We start from the raw sequence: 18,895 nt of genomic DNA, 5'->3' as shown, positions 1-18,895 counted from the left end.
GTCTGACCAAACAAATGAATTTTTCCTTTCTCTGCGTTCAAGTTATGCATGGAGAAGCGTGAAAAAGCACACACAGAGAAGGCTTTCATTTAGCCAGCAAAATACACCCTTTTTGCTACTTCCATTTGCCAAAGTGGGTTGCTCAACCTTTTACCCCCTGACACATTACACATTACAAATGTGAACGTATTATTGTGTATGCTTGTTCATCTGTACGTCTCCTACCCAAAAGCCTTAATGATCCACCTTTAGCTAATGCCTCCAAGGGGAGGGAGACCTGCTGCCTTCTGCAAACACGGGCTGGTTAGTGCCATCACTCTGCAGGTCTGGGAAGGGAGCAGGCTGGTGCAGGTTGAAGCTGAGCAATCCACAATCTCTTGCAAAGCATTTGCATGAATCTACATTTGCAGCCCATGGTGTGAGCTCTCACCCTCAGAAAGCCCAGGAGGTGGCAGTGACACTATTTACCACTCTTTCCTTTCCAAGTGCCAAAGCAAGGCTTGGGGGACACCTCATGAGCCAGGGAGCTTGTGAGCCAGGAGGTGGCAGTGACACTATTTACCACTGTTTCCTTTCCAAGTACCAAAGCAAGGCTTTGGGGGACACCTCATGAGCCAGGAAGCTTGTGAACCATGCCCTGGATTTAACAAGGAGGAGAGCAGGCAAAGAAGCAGATAGGAAGGGAAAGAGCTGGGATAGCTGATCAAGAGGACTGAAACTGGGGGGTTGGCAAAGGTGATTTCCTCCAAACCCTAAGATGTGGCTCCTACCATGCAATAACTTGATGGGTGTGAGCATGACCAGAGAGGCAAAACTGCGACCACCACTACTCTCCAAGGCACTCAGAAGGTTTTAAGGCCTAATCCTTTCCAGGGTTGGAGGTAGAATGGGTCTGTACATGGGTGCTTCAGTTCAGAAGACAGATGTAACCTGCTTGCATGGTTACCACAGATGTGGTGTCCTCTGGCAGAAGAAGACATGGAGACAAAGGAAGATGTATTCTTTCAAACCACACTACATGTTCTCCTCCCTAAGGCTCAGTCAGCTGGGGAGCGTATTTTTAGCTCTGCCATCAAAGGAGGCTTGATTGCTACTGTGATCTCAGCAGCTCGTCATTGGTGGAGTCTCTAAAAGTCAGTGTTCATCAGATTGGAAAGTAACTCCCAGATGCAGGGAAGAGACTCAACAGACCTCTTCATTAAAAATAAAAAGAAAAGAAAAACTTTGATTTGTAGGTCTTCACTGGAGCAAGGACAAGAGGTAAGAGGACTTGCAGTACTGGATCAGGCTGCTGTGCTGTCACATCTGGAGTCCTCAAGAGATGAATTGTCAAAGGGTTTAATTGAAAATCCGGCTCTCCTGCTCCTCCTCAGCTTGACCTGCCCCTGGCCCTTGTTCTCCAGCTCAGCTTCCGACTGCCACACCAGATTTTAATCTCTCTGTTTATTTCTTTCTCTGATGACCTCCTTCATTTTCCTAAATGGATACAAGAAAGTGGTCTCTGGTTCCTCCCCAAAAGATATCACTGCCAGGCAGGGGTCACGGACCACACTCCACACGTGGGGGCATGGACATGCTGATGCCTAATAACCTTGCCAGCACCTGATTCTGCAGATTACAGCTCGTTCTTTTCAGGGAGCTTCAGGATCTATGAAAAACCTGTCAGGAAGTCATTGATGTTCCAGTGAAAAGGTCATCTTCTTCCTGACAGTCCAAGACATGATGGAAGAACCAGAACATGATGGGAGAACAAAGACACAAGTAAATCTTCCCCATGTGAAGTGCTACGGCATGATGGTGAGAGTTTGCTGTTTCATCCTGATGTAAGCAGGAGGATATTCTCCTCCACAGCACACGTAAATTCCGTCCCTACCTAATGAACCGGTCATTTCTACAATCCATCCTCCCAAGGAACTCTCCCCATGTTTCCACCAAAATCCAAGATACAAGGAAATGTTTATGTTTCAAAAGCAGTTTAAATGAGTGGAAAGAATTCAACTATTACCAATAAACACTTCAGAAAGTGATTTAACACTCAATAATATATGTCAGAGTAAAATAACACATTCAGCAATGCAAGCTTGGAAGCCAATCACGCTGCCAGCTGAGATGGATGAGGAGCTAAATTGCTCTTCTAGAGCCCTTGCCAAAGGTTTTATCCTGTGACACCACACACAGTATCTGACTGCGGAGCAAGGCAGATAATGACATTATGAATGGCTGTTTAATTTTGAGCCCAGACTTTTAAACTAAATATGGATAAATAAATAAATAGACCCCAGATCTTCACAAATGAATACTGGCAATGGCATTTATAGGCCACAGGGATTTTTATGCTGGAGCAAACTGAGAAGGAAAAACTATTTACTTGAAGTGTAACAGCAAAGTTCTGTGTATTTTATTTAATACATTTGTGCAGCTTTTCTGATGGATTTCTGCCTGAGTGCTTGCTACTTTTTCCTTGCCGCTGGAAAAAGTTACAACCTTCCACACCTACTGCAAGCAGAAAAATCTGCTCTCCGTTGTGTATACGTGTCCCTTTGGAAAACTATGACATCTCTATTGATGGAAGGTGGCCCTGGTGTCCACTGCCAAACAGAACAAGAGAAGGTGGAGAGCAAGGATCTTACCAAAGATCTTCTTACCAAAGGTTGATTTGGGCAAACAAATAGTATGTTATAGACTGCCATGACTGCACAGAAGACAGGAATGAATTTGTTTCCATAAAACAGAAATCTGTTGGAGATAATGGTTCCATAAATATTAACACTCTGCTAAAGATGGCATTACGATCAGTTCCACGGAACCAAAGACCAGAAGGATTTTAAGCTTGTGAACTATTTTAGAGCTCAAAACAGGATACGGCCCTTGTCTGTTGGGGTCAAGGGTAGATCCTCTAGCAGTTTCAGATATTCTTGGAGCCAAAGGCATCTTCCCACTGCCTGTTCCTTGCCAAAGGTGCATCAGCGAAGGCCCACCAAGCCAGGCTCCTCTTTGCAGAGCTGGCCCTGGTGTTACTGACATGGGACAGAATGACTCATGTCAATGGCGCAACAGCTGATAGGGATAAGGGATTTCATTACAGAGATAGAAACATGTTGACAAAAATGAAAATGAACAAGTGTTTCATCAAAGCTTGTCTGGAAGACATTGTTGTTCCTGGTGACCAAGCAAATTTCCTCTAGGGCTTCTCCTGACTCTTGCTGACGTCCTTCTCAACATGCTGCTTCACTGAACTGACCTGAGGATATTTCACAGCTTTTAGGCGAGAGGTTCTGAATTCCCTGAGAAACACCATATTTCTCATGCAAGGACACTCTTGTCACATCATACAAATCTTGTATTATTAAAAGTACCACTGAACAGTTCTTAATTGCCAAGCGCCCCATAGCAGATGATTAACTCTGAACAGACACCACAGGTGGGGATGCCTCTAACTATCCCGTGCAACCATTACTCACACGCCAGACAAATACAAGAACAGCTGAGGCATGGCAACATCACCATTTAAAAACAGCAGCATCAATAACTGTTGTTCCCTATTACTCTAAGAGCTCTTAAGAGTCCCAGAGTCTCTTATCAAACTTCCAAGCTTGACAAAGTACATTGAAATTTGCAGAGCAAAGGCGGCGCTTTGGACACAGGAGGCTCTCCGAGCACTTGAAATTTTGCCTCTAAAGCCCTTAGTTTGCTCTGAAAAATCCTTTTCCATTTGATTTCGAAAGCGTATACGTCTGTAACAAGTTAATGCGCATAACGAGAGCAAAGGTTTGAGCTTTTTACTTTTCCTTGTCTTCAGGCAACATATACAGCTGGTATTTAGATCAATGCAGGGTGAGCCAGGTCCGTCGGTCAGGCCCCTGTTAGAATCAAAGACGTGACACACTCCTGCACATGCCTGTGCTTCATCCTGCTCCTCTAAAGGCCAGATCCATCCCTCCGTGGCTCTCTGCCCTGCAGCAACGTGTGCCCTCTCCCATTACCCACAGCAGCCCAAGCGAACAATGTCAAATGGCACATGTTTTATTCAATATGCTCACAAATGTATCGGCAGAAACACTGCTCTGAGCTTTTCACAGAGGCTCTGTAGGGAAATACATACTAGACCAGGAGAGAAGCAGTTCCTCTAACATATGCTAATACAAGAGGGGCTGGAGAGCTATTCTGCTGAAGGAGGTCACAGGCAGCTCAGCATTTCCCTTGATATCAGGTGTTAATCTTATCGTTGTTACAGCTAACATGGTCTGAAACCAAATTAGCCTTTGTTTGGGCAGGAGCTGTGGACCTGGCGCTTTCTTTGGATGTCTTTGTCTTTCGGCTCTGTTTTTGTGTGATTTCACCAGGGTCTCCGAATGTGCTTGGTTTTAAATAAGGCCTCAGGATCAGCTGACCTGCTGAAAATAAGGAATTACTGCAATAATCCAGAGAAAAAGAAAGGATTCTGGGTTCATATCAGTGAGCAGAATTTGGTCCCTTGCATTTGAAAACAACTGAGCTTTGTCTTCCTTTCAGTTTTCCCTTATCTAGCTTGAGATTCTTCAAGTGCCAAAAATAATATTGCATATTACTGCCAGAACATTTATCTTCTCTTTGAGCTCATTTCAGAGAAGGGATTTGTTCAGGAGGGCCTGAGAGGGGAAGAAGGCTACGTTTTTAAAGCTCATCGTTATCTCTAGTCTCAGTGTTTTGTAAGTTAAAAGACTAATCAGAAAAAGACAAAGTCACTCACACACGCCGAGGGAGGTACCAATTTATCTTCAGACAACACAACCTCTATTTAATTTTCTATCCAGACACCCCAGCACCCTTTGACAAAGTGTTGCATGTATATGGGGCTGAATGAGGTTGTGGGAGGAAAGCATTTTTCTGCTGCTAATAGCAATACCTTAGTGTCACTCATGATTTATAGCCAGCAAAGAATGCTTTTTCTGGTCTGTGTTCTGCTCAGTGTAATGAGTACAGAAGGAATAGTGCGGATGCCTCATGGAGCTCACAGGAGGAGATCTTCATTAGTTCAGTCCTCTCCAGTGTGGTAGCAAAGACTGCGACCATTAGAGAAGAAACCCTTTTGTTTATAACCAGCTTATTGAAGTGCACGAGCATGGAGTTGTGACCATGTCACTCTGCTAATGTGCCACAAACCTTCAGACACTGTTTGTCCTTAGGATGTGCAGACACCTCAGTCACAAGGTGCTTCTCCTTGCTGCTGTGTGGAAGGAAGAAGGAAAACAAGTTACAGGACAAGACTTGAAGATATTCAGGAGAGGATGATGAAACTTGGAGGTTAATACGGTTCTTTATGGAACGTGGGGTAGATTGTTGGCTCTATTTGGACCAAGATGAGTACATCAAAAGGGGAATGAACTCTCCCATTGTGCAGGAAGAACAGAGCCTCCATCAAAGTACAGACAAGTAAGAAATAACAGCGAATCTGGATCCATCATGTCCACTATTCTGTTTTAGATCAAATCAATAAAGATGCTGTTTAGTGAAATCATGCTGACTTGGCCACTTTAATGGTCCATTCCCCTTATGCCCCTTGCAGCAGCCACAACTGTTGCATCAGAGATGTTAGAGGGGACATCCCTGTCTAGACTGTTCAGTATCCATTTCTAGACTTTTTGTTTGTGATTTGCTCTAATCCCTCCCTGACTGACAATTCTGTGGGCTTCCACAGCCTCCTGTGGCAGCCAGTAGTTCACTTCCTGTGGTGTAAAAAGGTACTTTCTTTTATTTGTTAAAACCAATCCCCTACCAGTTTCAGCAAATGCTCTCTGGTTCCAGTACTGTGGGACTTGCTGACTACCAGCTGAACCAGTGCTTATCCAGTGCCTTCTTCATTTTGTAAATCTTGATGCTGTCATCCTTATCCAGCTTTCTCCTTTCCTAGCTCAAGTCACATCTCCTAAGGCAGCTTCTTCATCCCTGATCATCATATTTGCTCTTCTGTGGACCTCCTCTAGTTCCACAAATATCGCAATGAGCTGAATTTTGCCCATAATTCCTGTGAAGGAGAGTGATCTATCAGCTTTGTTCCAACCTTACTCGAGATCAGCCATATGAGTGCTTTTATGTATGTGTGGGGAAAGGACATCTCTTCACAAAATGTCAGGCTGCCTCTCCCTGGCTGCAGCATCCCTGTATTCTCAATGAAATCTCATTACACTGGTCACTGAGTCAGTTCAGTGAATCATGACATGCATCCCCAGTTTTGTTTTTGAAGATGAGAGACACAAGGGCAGTCAGATCCCTACCTTACCTTGAACTCTGTCTCCAATAGATTTATCCAGAGGTATAAATGGAGTTCAAACGATCCTGATCCCACACCAGTGTCCTAAATCACAGCTTCATCTGTCCATTCTACAAAACAGAAAAACGAGGAATTGTGCATTTCTAGGAAAAGAGTGATGAGTTTTTGTTACTTGGCAACTGTCGCTCCCACATATTTTGGAAGAATTTGAGAACATCCTGCACCTCAGAGAAATCAACCGGCTTAGGTGAGGAGGAAGGGAACTGGCAGCAGATCCCCAAAACTTTGAGCTGGAAAGATCTCTTGAGGCTCGTGGAAGCAAAAAGTGCTTTATGTCTGCATGCTCCTCAGCTTGTCTCCTCAACGTGACTGTCTGCATCAGTTTCTGGGCTCTTCATGGTGAAATAATCCGTTGTTCTGCCATTTCTGTCTCGCAGAGGCATTTCACAGCCATCTGAATGTGCTCTAATCCACCTGCCAGCTGCAATCAGCACACAGCACGGCTGCACTCCTGTCAGCCAAGATTTGAGCACCAGAGACAAAAACCTTCAAAAGAGGAATCAGCAAGAGATCTGCATGTGCAAACTGGGGAGGGGGCAGTCAAACCTGAGGGCTTGGTGAATGTATGCACAGTGATAGCAAACCCAGGCTATGAGGCCAGAGTAAAATTTGACTTGCTTTCTGTAGTGGTGGTTGACTTCAGACAGGAATTCAGACATGATTGTTAAAACAATAATTTAGGGCTTCAGTTGCTGGGAGCTAATCGCCAAGATTGAACTCAGCAGATGGCTATGCAAGTGGACCTCAGCTAATGCATTTATGCAGTGGTTCAGCATTTTTGGTCCAGTTTTGTTACCGACAACTTTGCTATGTGAAATCCCATTTCTCTTTCCTAGGTTAGATAAAAGAATCTAGTGGTTTCAAAGTGCAGATCTCAACTCTCCGAGACAACCCTGCAGTACCCAATTAAGTAAAGCTAAGATAGCAAAACTAGCATGGCAAGAACTGATTGAAATTGTCTGTTGCTTCAAGGAGTGCAATAACATGAGATTGCTACGGTGGCGAAGACGTCTGCTAAAGCATAGTGTTCATTGGTTTTTGTAAGGTCTGCCTGGCACTGCAGTCCTTTGTTGTGTGAAATTCCAATTGGCTTCACGCTAAATCAGTGAGAGTTGGGTCGTTAATACCCAATAGTTTGTTTGGAATCTTGGTTTTTGTAATTATGTCATTAAAAGGACATGAGCTAATCTCACCGTAGCCCAAGCAGCTAGAACAGCCTGACAAGAACTTCTCTCTGAAATGCAGCTATTAAAACGATTCTCGTAGATTTCTCAGACAGCGAAGAGATTTTCTGGGGTATTTTAATCATGTACATACTATAATGGATTGGGAATGGATTTGAACAGCCCCAAGGAGAAGGACTTTGGGGTGTTGGTTGATGAGAAGCTCAACATGAGCCAGCAATATGCGCGTGCAGCCCAGAAGGCCAACCATATCCTCGGCTGCATCAAAAGAAGTGTGGCCAGCAGGGCAAGGGAGGTGATTCTGCCCCTCTACTCTGGTCTGGTGGAGCACCTCTCTTCTGAAGACAGGCTGAGAAAGTTGGGGTTGTTCAGCCTGGAGAAGAGAAAACTCTGGGGTGACCTTATAGCCCCTTCCAGTATCTAAAGTATCTACAAGAAAGACGGAAAGGGACTTTTTACAAGGGCATTTAGTGGTAGGATGAGAAGTAATGTCTTCAAACTGGAAGAAGGGAGATTTACATTATATATTAGGAAGAAATTTTTCACTCTGAGGGTGGTGAGACACTGGCCCAGGTTGCCCAGAGAAGTAGTGGCTGCCCCATTCCTGGAGGTGTTCAAGGCCAGGCTGGATGGGGCTTTGAGCAACCTGGTCTGGTGGGAGGTGTCCCTGCCTGTGGCAGGGGATTGGAACTCGATGGACCTTTAAGGTCCCTTCCAACCCAAACCATTCTGTGATTTTATGATTCTATAAGAATAGTATAAGAAAAGATCATAGGAAATAAAAGGAAGGGAGTTGGAATGCCTTGGTAAATCATTTCTGATGGAAGGGTGTCTCACTTCTTTCAAGGCTCTGTGATGGAGATTTCATGCACTCCCTGCACAGTCTATTCTAAGCCCTTCCTAATGTCTAGCCAATAAATCTCCTGTACTGCAATCTATTACTTCTTGTCTCCTGGCAGACAGAGATAATAGTTTATTACCTTCTATACCACACCTTTACATATTTAAAGGGTATTATCATGCATCTCTTCCACCCCCTCCAGACTGCACAAAGTAATTTTTTTTCTGTCCTTCCTCACAGGGCTTATGTGCTGTACCTCTTGTTTGTTCTTGCTGCTGTCCTCTGGACTTTCTGTGTTCCACAGCCAGTAGTTTTGCAGGTGAACAAAAGGACTGAGGGAGGTAAAAAGGTTCTGCAGAAATGTTAGGTTCTCTGAGCAATCACTCTGTCTACTGGAATGCATAATTGGGAACTGCTCTGTTCCAAACACAGTGACTGCCTCTACACTATGGCAGGAGACCGGGGTCTTTGTTTCGCTGTCAGCAGAGCTATTTCCATGTTCTGACTCATCAACGGCTGTTTCTACACAGTAAAAGCAGCAGCACTTTGCAGCATTATTCAAGCCTTCACAGGGGAAAACAACCATGAGGCAAAAGTTTTCTTGCAAGTCGCATCAGTCTTGGGGAGTTTTGCACCTTGTGGGTATTGGCTCCTGTGTGTAGCTCTGGGTATGTCCATAGCGTGAGCAGACGTCGCCCTGTTCTCTAGGACACGGGGACACAAGTGGCAGGAGGCCACACTCGTGTCCAAACTTGCCTTTCCCAAGGAACCTGGTGCCTTGCAAATGAGTCTCTCTCAGTGTCAACCTCAGGCCTATTTCTTGTGCAGCTTTCTGCACTGCCCATCCCCGCTGTGAGCGCAGCAGTCATGTCCTCACCCCCTTTCATTTACAAACTGGCCCAGGGAACCTTCCGGCTGTGGCTGGACCCCCACTCTTGTCTCCAGTAGCACTGGTGGAAGAGGTTGCAGTCCCCAGCCCCACAGAGGTGTCTGAGCAAACAGCTCTGCCAGCAGACCAGCAACACAAGGCCAGTGCTGACTTCATTGCCCTGGTCAAGGGACCTTTAATTGCTGCTACTTCCACTTTGCCCTGAAGAACAGCAATTATATTGTACTTCCTTGTATTGTGGATAGAAAGTAAAATCCCTTTCAGCTAGTTCTTCCTTCCAGCTTTGTCAAATCGTAGATGAGCTGATCTTAAACTGCTGAGCCTTGCTTTCCTCTTCTGTGAAACAGGACAAGTGCAGCACCCAGAGGCTTGTAAAACATGTCGTATTTGCCAGCTGAATAGTGCTACTGCAGTAAAAAGCATTATAATTGTGCTCATCTTACAATAATTATGTTTCCATCGGTTGTATATTAAGGAGGCAGACCTTACTTGGAAAGTGCTGTTACATACTCAGAGAAAAGCAAATTTTGAATTCTCAGGGGTAAATATTTATTCCAGACTCTCAAAGAAGTAATGACTTCTGAATCCAGGTGTGGGAGGGTTTTTAATGGTGACAGTGCCTGGATTTTTTCAGCAGCATCTACTGCTTTCAATGTAGAGTACAAGTATTGACAGAAGGATGACCGCAAGCTTTGCTCCCCTGGTCATAAGCATTTCTGAATTGTTTGGATAAGAATGATTCTAAACAAATACCGACACAGATGTTTTCTGTTCCAAGGAAGCTAATTTAAAAAAAGCAATTTTGAGCCAATTCTTACTGTTGTCTTGTGCTTCCTTCCCTGATGATTGCTCAGTTGTGCAACTGGAAGAAGGATCTTCCCCTGCTGAAACTAGTTTGGAAGATGACAAGCTCCGGGTTGCAGCATCAGTAAACAGCCTGAAGAGAAGGAAGGGGCTACAAAACAAATTTCCAATGTTGTATGCATACCCCAGGAATCAACAAGACAAAAAATTAAATTTAGGAACAGCGTGGAGGTGACCTCCTGAGGCAGAACATCTATCACAGCCAGATTAGGATGCCAGAAAGCAACCTGCTGTCATGGCTTTTATGGTCAGGTCATGTCTTCACTAATCTGTGGTCTGCGTTGCATCAATTATTATTGGAGACATTTATTTATCTTTTTTTTTGAACAAAACCCTTTTTGTACACACACACGCACACTTGCGACCCTTTTATTCAAGGGTCTTGAAGTGGCTCACGTTCCCCAGAGTTTGGAGTCTACCCTGAGAAGTGTTTGAGCTGCTCCTTCTGGAAGTGTGAGTTGCAACTCATAACAAATATATCTGCAAATAGTTCAGTGAGCCCCAGAATGAGGGAAGCCGGGTTTCCTAATGGCCTTATGCCTGCTGCCTGTCTCTCTGGTGTCAGCTCACACAAGTGGTACTCTCTACCTGATGTGTTCTTGCACAAAACTTTTCAAGTACAACATCATGGAGACCTTGACCCTTCTGTCAAATTTTGTTGAAATTCATCAAGTGGTTTAAAAGTTCAATGGGGCTTTCTACCCCACTGGCACTTCATGAATTTTGGAACCACAGGGCATGAGGGTAATTGGCTTTCTAGAGAAATGTATCTTAAAGTTACCCTTCACCACAGGACATCCCAAAAGATGTCAGCTGTTATGTGCATGCTAGCAGCCCCCTTCTTCTCTTTTTCCTTAGAGGCTCTAGTGTGTGCCCCCTGGAATTTTTAACCTACTTCTCCACTATTAAAGACAAATCACAAGTCTGAGCTCTGGCTGAGACTTCTCATTAACAAGCACTAATGGGCATGGCACCAGCCACACAAGAGTCCTGTAAAACAGAAGAGCCAGGGCAGAATCTCCTTGTTCCCTCTAGTGCACTCGTTACTGTTTTGTCTCTTCAAGTTCTGTTTCAAGTCATGAGTTCCCCTTGATTCCTTACAGGGCCATTCCACAGATGAATGGATCCTCCTCTGAGAAGCGGCTTTCTGTTTCTCAGCACATATTTCCCCTTTGTTACAGCCTCCTCAGCAGGTCTGGTCATGCCCCCATGTATTTTGGTATTTCTGATACCCTGCATCGTCTTAGGAGAAAGAAACGAATAATCTCCTTCCTGACATGCACACCTTTCACTGTGCTCACTCAAAAACTCGAATGCCGGTACTGTGGCAAAAAAATCTTCAGTTCTGTGTTCAGATGACTGGTGAATTATACAAGCAAGTTAAAAATGAGGTTCCTAAACAGAATTTAATATATTCTTGTTGTTGCAGTGGTTGTAACTCAGTGCAGATTTGATGATTTCAATCCAGAGTTGCAAGGATATGTGCTCTTCTATCAGTCTATCTTGGTTTTGAAATTCTTATCTTTATTGTACTGTAGGCATTAGATTAGCTCAACCTGCTGTATTAATAAACTGTCTCTTGCATGTTTGTAGCCCTTTTATAACAGTCAGGACTTCTAAAGTTTCATGGTTAGCGCAACGCCGTAACGAGCTTGTTCCTTCTATTCCTGTTGTGCTGATAAATATGAGATAGATGTATTTTGGCGTTAACAAACAGGTGCAGCCCCTACGGCACGACACAGAAATTATTTTGGCTGGGACTTTCCAGCGGTATATTATCAGAGGGGATCATATAAACAAGCCAGTGCTTGTTAGAAGGAAGCATGGGGATACGACAATTCCCAGATACCATACTACTTTATACTCCACAAAACCTCTATAAAACACTGGAACAGCTCGACTGTGAACTTTCCCGCGAAGGGTCTGCTCAGGGACCCTCCACAGTGACAAAAATGTCAAGTCACTCCCAGGTATTACACGAAAAGAGAACCTTGTCACCCAGTTCTGGTTGCCAGAGACTTGCAGACATTCAGAAATGCCCTGTCCTGCAAGCCAAGCCACAGCCCTAAGTTGTTTTAATTCTTGTAATCAACAGACAACCGCTGAATATGATTAGGCAAGGGTTTCAGCTCAAAATGGACTAGGGAACAGGAAGGGAGCGGAGAGCGACAGTAGACAGATACCAGGTAGGAGGTACAGATGTTAAAGCTTTGATATTCTTCCCTTCAGTGGAAAGAGTGGAGACAAGATTAACAGTATTGCACTCAGTAATGGTATTATCCTGTTCAAAACACCAGGAGATGCAGTTGTTCTGAATGTCACTGTAAAAACATGTCAGGGTACTTGCTTCTCCACTCAGTTGCTCTGTTTGAAACCAGATTAACATCCCAGTGACCAGGATCGCACCTTTTGTATTTGACAGTTGGAGCTGCTTTTTGTATTCAAGGAAAGTGCCTCCTTGCTGGGCACTTCAGCACTTGTCACAGAGCACCCGTGTGGTGTAAGCCACCAGCTACCACTGAGGGGGAAGCTGGAGGATTTCTTTCCTGGCCATGCTACTGAAGGTCCCGCAGTGGTACACACTGTCAGCATCCCAGATGTACCTCAAACATGACATCAGAGAGATCAAACCAGAGCCTTATTGTTTTCTTACACACTACAGGGCAGGAGAATGAGCAAGACTCTGGAGGGATTCATATGGACTCAATATATCCCAGAGGAGCTGTACCAGTATCTGAACTCTTTCCAACATAACACTACATGATTCATATCTCTCCTGTGGTTCATTCTCCCATTGTTTCTCCAGGGAAAGATGTAAATGCAAGGAGTAGTTTGTTCTGGTGGCTATCTTTTAAAAAAAAAAAAAAAAAGTATTTAATTATCTTCCAGGAGGCAAAATTAAAAAAGCAAAGCCTCACTGCTTTGGGACCAGAAATTAGTGGAGTTTATTCCTAAGGGAGCTCATTTTCCAGTCCCAGCTCAGCTCTGAGAAGGCTCTGCTGTCTCCCACCCAGTCAAGCTTTACCCTTCCTTGCAGGCAGCCAGCTGTGCCGTGCCAAGAGAGAAGCTGTTGGTTCTTGCTTTTACTCCTGGCACTGGGCTGCCTTTTACTCTACATCCACGCTGCAGTGAAAAGCGTGGCTATGGCTTCTGTCCACCTTTCTGAGTCAGCTTTAACCTAGCAGGGGGGAGGACCAGCTCTGCTGTGACACAGAGAGGGTCAGTCTTCCTGAGGATCCTTCCCAGCTCCTTCAGAGGAACTTGCTGCTGCAGCCACAGAGCTACCAAATCCCTACCCATGAAGGCTAATTTATAGCCGTGTGGGCTATAAATGCGAGTCTTTTGTCTGCATTGTAGACAAAGCCTTTATTTAGTCTCAACCAGAAAACAGGGGCCAAGACCTCGACTTGAAGATTCTTTTTCCTCGCTGGCTGTGCATTTCTGAGAAAGAATTACACTACAGTACAGGGCCACCCTGGAGTCGGTGACAGCTGTGGCTGGGAGCAGCCGTGCTGAAAGGTGCTGTTTCATGGGGATGGGAATAGATGTTTATTTGGATCCAGTTCACCAGTCTTGGGTTGAGAATATTTTAGGGCATCCCAAAAGTCATGCATCACTGTTCTGAATCTCTCAGGGATGCAGGTTTACAAAAGGCTGTAGAATATGGCTGGAGAAAGCCTTTACAAATTTCATTACTGTATGGTCACTCCCTGTTTGTTAACCTGGGACTGCTTTTTTTTCCCCCCAAAACTGACTAAGGGGAGGTTAGAATCAACAACCTGTGTCAAACAGTGACTTCACTGGGTCTGTGAGATATCAATCTTCACGTATTCTTTTTCGTCTCTTTGCCCTTCAGTTTTTTCATCATTAAAATCGAGGGCGAGAAGCAGTGTTTAACTGCCTCACATCACACACCTAATTACTGCTGCTGAGTAGGTTTCACTGCTGCTGCTGGTAAAGTGTTATATTTGAGCTGCAACCCCAAATTGCAAGGCTTTGAGTAGCTTTTCCTTCACAAACCGCATAGACCAAATCAAGCTTGTCATATTTAACAGGCTCGGCACAAAAGACACCCTAATTTCATAAGGTGATGTCTTCATAAGGGGCAGCTCCTTACTAATGAATGTATTTACCATTCAGTGACACACATTTCTGTACTTCACAAGCTGTGAAAGGATCTGAGCAAACGCACTGCTTTGGGAACAACAGAAAAGAACCCAATACGGCTCAAAATCATTAACGTGTTCATTAAAGAAATGAGGCAGTTATCGTGATTGATTTCGGGAAAATGTTACATGCTACTTAACAAAACTGTAATGAAATAAAGCAATACGTCCTGTCAGAGAGAGCAGCACAGCACGAGCACTGGAAAATAATAACACTTCTGCAGCTGCGACCGGCAGGATCGGCAGGCGCTGGCTCCGGCTCATACTCTCATTTACTACCCCAAAGATAATGATTCCCTCCTCGAATGCAGACGCTGCTCTTGTCAGAGCTCAGAGCTGGGGTACTGTCATGGCCTGTCCCTGTGCTGGCTGGCAGAGACTGTTCTGGAAGGGACTGCAGAGCCGTGGCACTGGCAGGTACACCTGATTTCTGCTGCCTGCTTTCTGCAGGATTTACCCCTCCGCAGCTGCCTCAGGGCCTGGGCACTCTCACGAATTGGACACGGAAAGACCAGGCAGCAGCACCTCAGGGCTCCACAACTTTACAGATAATGGGAAAAAACACAACTTACAGACAGTGGGGGAAAACTCTGTTTCTTGAGGCTCTCTGGGGAGAATTTCAGCTAAAACAGGGACGACGATGCACTATTCCTGATGTTCCTGGGGAAAGAAAAACATTTATTTAAAGAAAAATGTTTATTTAATGAAAATATATTCAGAACTCTAGTCAAGACTCTGCCTTTAATAGCTACCAGCACTGTATTCAACCCTCTCTAATAGATTATAAAGTTCCTCAGGGAATTCTTCTTAGTCCTTTAGCTGGTGGTGAGTTTGTTCTTTAAACAGGAAGTCGTTTAGCTCCTATTTCTTTATCCTGATGCAGTTTTCTATCCGGGTGCATTACCCATGGGAAGTCTTAGTGGGTTTTGGACACTGGCTGATAGACTGGGCTGCTCTGTGATCAACTGGCAGCAAAGCTGGAGGTATTCCTTCCCATGAGCTTTGAATGGTTATGCTGCAATTTCACTTTCCAAATCTGAAGGAAATTAGAATTTTCAATTTCAAAAGCTATTCCCTTCCCTTTATAGGCAATAAAGAAGGAATGGGAAGGCTTGCCTAGCCTGTTCTGCACTGTTCATTATTTTACATAAATGTATCACTAGGTATCTCTTATCCTTCATAAACTCTCTACAGACAGTCTTTTTAAGTGTGCCTCTTCTCATAGCTTTCATTATTTTCATCACCTAATATATAATACTTTTATACCTCACTTAGTTGAAAGCCGTGTAGAGATTAAATTTAGTTTAAAATATGGTCACCTCTAAGCCTTGCTAACAATTCTATTGAAATAACTAGAACAGAGAAGAAGTATGAATCATTCCTCCTATTTTATTGTTTAGGGAAAATTGAAAACATATCTTGAAAATGTTTTATGTGGCCTTTTTGAAAGGAACTTATTTCACATACTGTAAAATACATGCTAGTTTGACTGCTGTGGAATAGATTTGGTTAGATGGCGAGTCAGAAACCAAAGCGATTTCAAAGAAGAGAGGCGGGTTCTGTTTTATAAACACAGAAACCCCAAGCACTATGTGTGGGTAGAGCAGACTCACGTAGAAACTGAAATTTTTATGATCCTGGAAGATTAAATGAGAGGTTGGTACAATAACTCTCTCAGATTAACAGCTGCTTTGGTTTGGATAAAACAACAAGATGCCTTTTGGTACCTAAGTGAAATATATCACTTTTGGTCCCGTTTCTTTGTTCAGTAATCGTGTGCTGCGAGTTACCTGGGCAATAAATACAGTCACACTTAGGAGCCAAAGTGGTGTTGTTTTGTAACCCCCACCCCTTCCAAACCTGTGCATATAATTAGAAACATCGAAAATGTTAACATTTCTGAGATCCCTGATGTTTGTTCTTGCAAACAGCTCCCAAACATACCAGAATTCAACAGAAATATAACAAATCCCATTATTTTTTTTTTACCGCTGGTGCCATTGTAAAAATAGTAACATCTTTATTGCAACATTTCTGAGGGAAAAGGGGCTCCTTTACCCTTCTACAGACAGACAGATGCTGCTTCTTTGTCTCCAGTCCTCCGATGGCTGCTCTATCATGCTGCTGCGGTTATTAGCAGCAGAAAGACCACGGGTGTTGGGGGTGAAATGGGAGCTGTAGCAGATGCCTGCAGAGCCATGACTTCAGTCTGCTTTTTACTCTCAAAGGAAGGCATGACCCCACAGTGACCAGCGTAGTGTCCTAATGAATCTCAGGGAGGTTTAAAATGATTTAGGTCTAATGAAAACTATTCCTGGTGACTAGAGGTGACAACAGGTCCACCTGACCGCTCCTAAATCCCCTGCACACTTCCCTCACCATCGACGAGGCTCGAAGTAGGTCCCATTGAGGTTTTAAGTTCTCCACCTCCACCGTGGAGACGACCCTCCCAAGTTCTTGGCAGTGTCCTCCTCCTCGCTGCCTCGCTGTCTCAGTCTCACGCAGCTTTTGTTTCAGGGGCTGGTGCCATCAAAGGCTCTTGGAAGCTGGTGCTGTTGGAAGGCTGACACAGGGATGATGTCAGATCACACTGGGAAAAGACGCCGCAGCCCCACATCACTCGCGTGACAAGGTTATGTTGAGCCCTGGAAGGCTTTGCAGATGAGGGAGCTGGAGATGGATGAAACCAATAACAATCTGCTATGATTTCTCATTTATTTAAGCAGACTTTGAAGTCAGCTCTACAAAACCAAACGCTGGTACCTGCGGTAGTTCAAGTGCGCCTGGCTGCCTTTTGAACTCCTTCAAAGGGGCCCCTGCACCTTATTGGGAAACGAAGAGGGAGATCCCTGTGTCATCTCCATTTTTTCCTTTCATTTCTTGAGGTAATGATGCATAAAGTGTCCTGGGGAAGAGTGCCTTTCCCCTCCTGACACAGCAGGTACTCCTTTGTGAGGACAGATACCGCTACAGAGCAGCTTCCCCTCTTTCCCAGATTACTGTTACAGCATAGTTAAAATAATCTACATGCTGTGAATAATCATTTTTCAGAGATAAAGCCTTATGTCCATGAAAGAGTCAAAATGCCCAATGGAGGATTGGGTGTGAGTTTCTAACACCATTGACAGCATGAACACCGGGAGAAACTCCTCCATGAACGACAAGGGAAACAGCTGCTTTTCTTCCAGGTTTTTTTCTCTAAAATTAATTTTTTTTTCAATTGTTCATTAGTCCTCTAAAGCAAATCAGTCTTTTTTTTTGGCTAGGTAATAATCCCAACAAAATTCTAGCAGTTGTATATTAACCTGGATAAAAGTGAGGAGCTTCGGAAAAGTACACGGGTTGGATGAAGCTGTGCAGCGCTTGACACAGAACAGACACTTTGCCACCGATTATTGCACATAAACTCTAGCTGAGCACATAAACGGCTTCAGAAGAATAAATAACTGGTTGCAGATTTAATACTGGCTGCCATATCGCTGTTTTATGGTTTTTATTAATGACTTACGAGGGAAAAGGAGCCCTTATTCTGCTCCTCCGAGATCTGAGAAGACATGAGATAGATGTGGTTTACATTTCTCTAAAGTTAGAAGTCATGATGTCAAACACAGAAATAGACATGGATAGAAAAAAAAAAAAAAGCCAAAATGTGTAATTTGAAAAACGTGTTAGCGATAGCTGCACAATATCCCACTTTCCAAAAGGTTCAAAGGAAGAGGGTTACGGGTAGAGCCCTATAAGGCAAGAAAATGATTACTTTGTCATGTATGGAAACTTTCCTCCTTCAAAGCTGAGTGAGATATGTCAGTAAACAAACTCCAGGACGCAAAGATCCCATGATTTGTAGTGGCTATGGCAGCCGGGTCAATACCCTGTTGCCTGACAGGAGGATCTCTAGTGGCTCTCATGCTGAGGCTGTGTCATGGTGCTGGCCTTCAATCAGCTCGAACAACCACCACCTTAGTCCAGCAGCACCCTGATTTCTTGGATTTTCAGCTGCCTCTGAACTTCAGATTGCCACTTCATCTGCCTCATCACTGGGACTGGCAGTATCAGTGGGCTGGCGTTACTGGAGCCAAGGAGCAGAGCTTTGCCCGCCTCATGAAGAGAATCATAGAATGGTTTGGGTTGGAAGGGACCTTAAAGGTCCATCTAGTTCCAACCCCCCTGCCATGGGCAGGGACACCTCCACTAGAGCAGGTTGCTCAAAGCCCCATCCAGCCTGGCCTTGAACACTTCCAGGGATGGGGCATCCACAGCTTCCCTGGGCAACCTGTTCCAGTGCTTCACCACCCTCACAGGAAAGAATTTCTTCCTAATATCTAATCTAAATCTCCCCTCTTCCGATTTAAAACCATTACCCCTTGTCCTGTCACTACACTTCCTGACAAAGAGTCCCTCCTCAGCTCTCCTGTAGCTCCCTTCAGATACTGGAAGGCTGCTATGAGGTCTCCCTGGAGCCTTCCCTTCTCCAGGCTGAACAACCCCAGCTCTCTCAGGAGAGGTGCTCCATCCCTCTGATCATTTTCGTGACCCTCTGCTGGACCCGTTCCAACAGGTCCATGTCCTTCCTGTGTTGAGGACTCCAGAGCTGGACACAGTGCTCCTGGTGGGGTCTCATGCGCACAGAGTAGAGAGGTA

Source organism: Calidris pugnax, unplaced genomic scaffold (genome assembly GCF_001431845.1).
Source record: "Calidris pugnax isolate Ruff unplaced genomic scaffold, ASM143184v1 scaffold27, whole genome shotgun sequence".
NCBI classification, from domain to species: Eukaryota; Metazoa; Chordata; class Aves; order Charadriiformes; family Scolopacidae; genus Calidris; species Calidris pugnax.
This window is presented reverse-complemented; position numbering follows the sequence as displayed.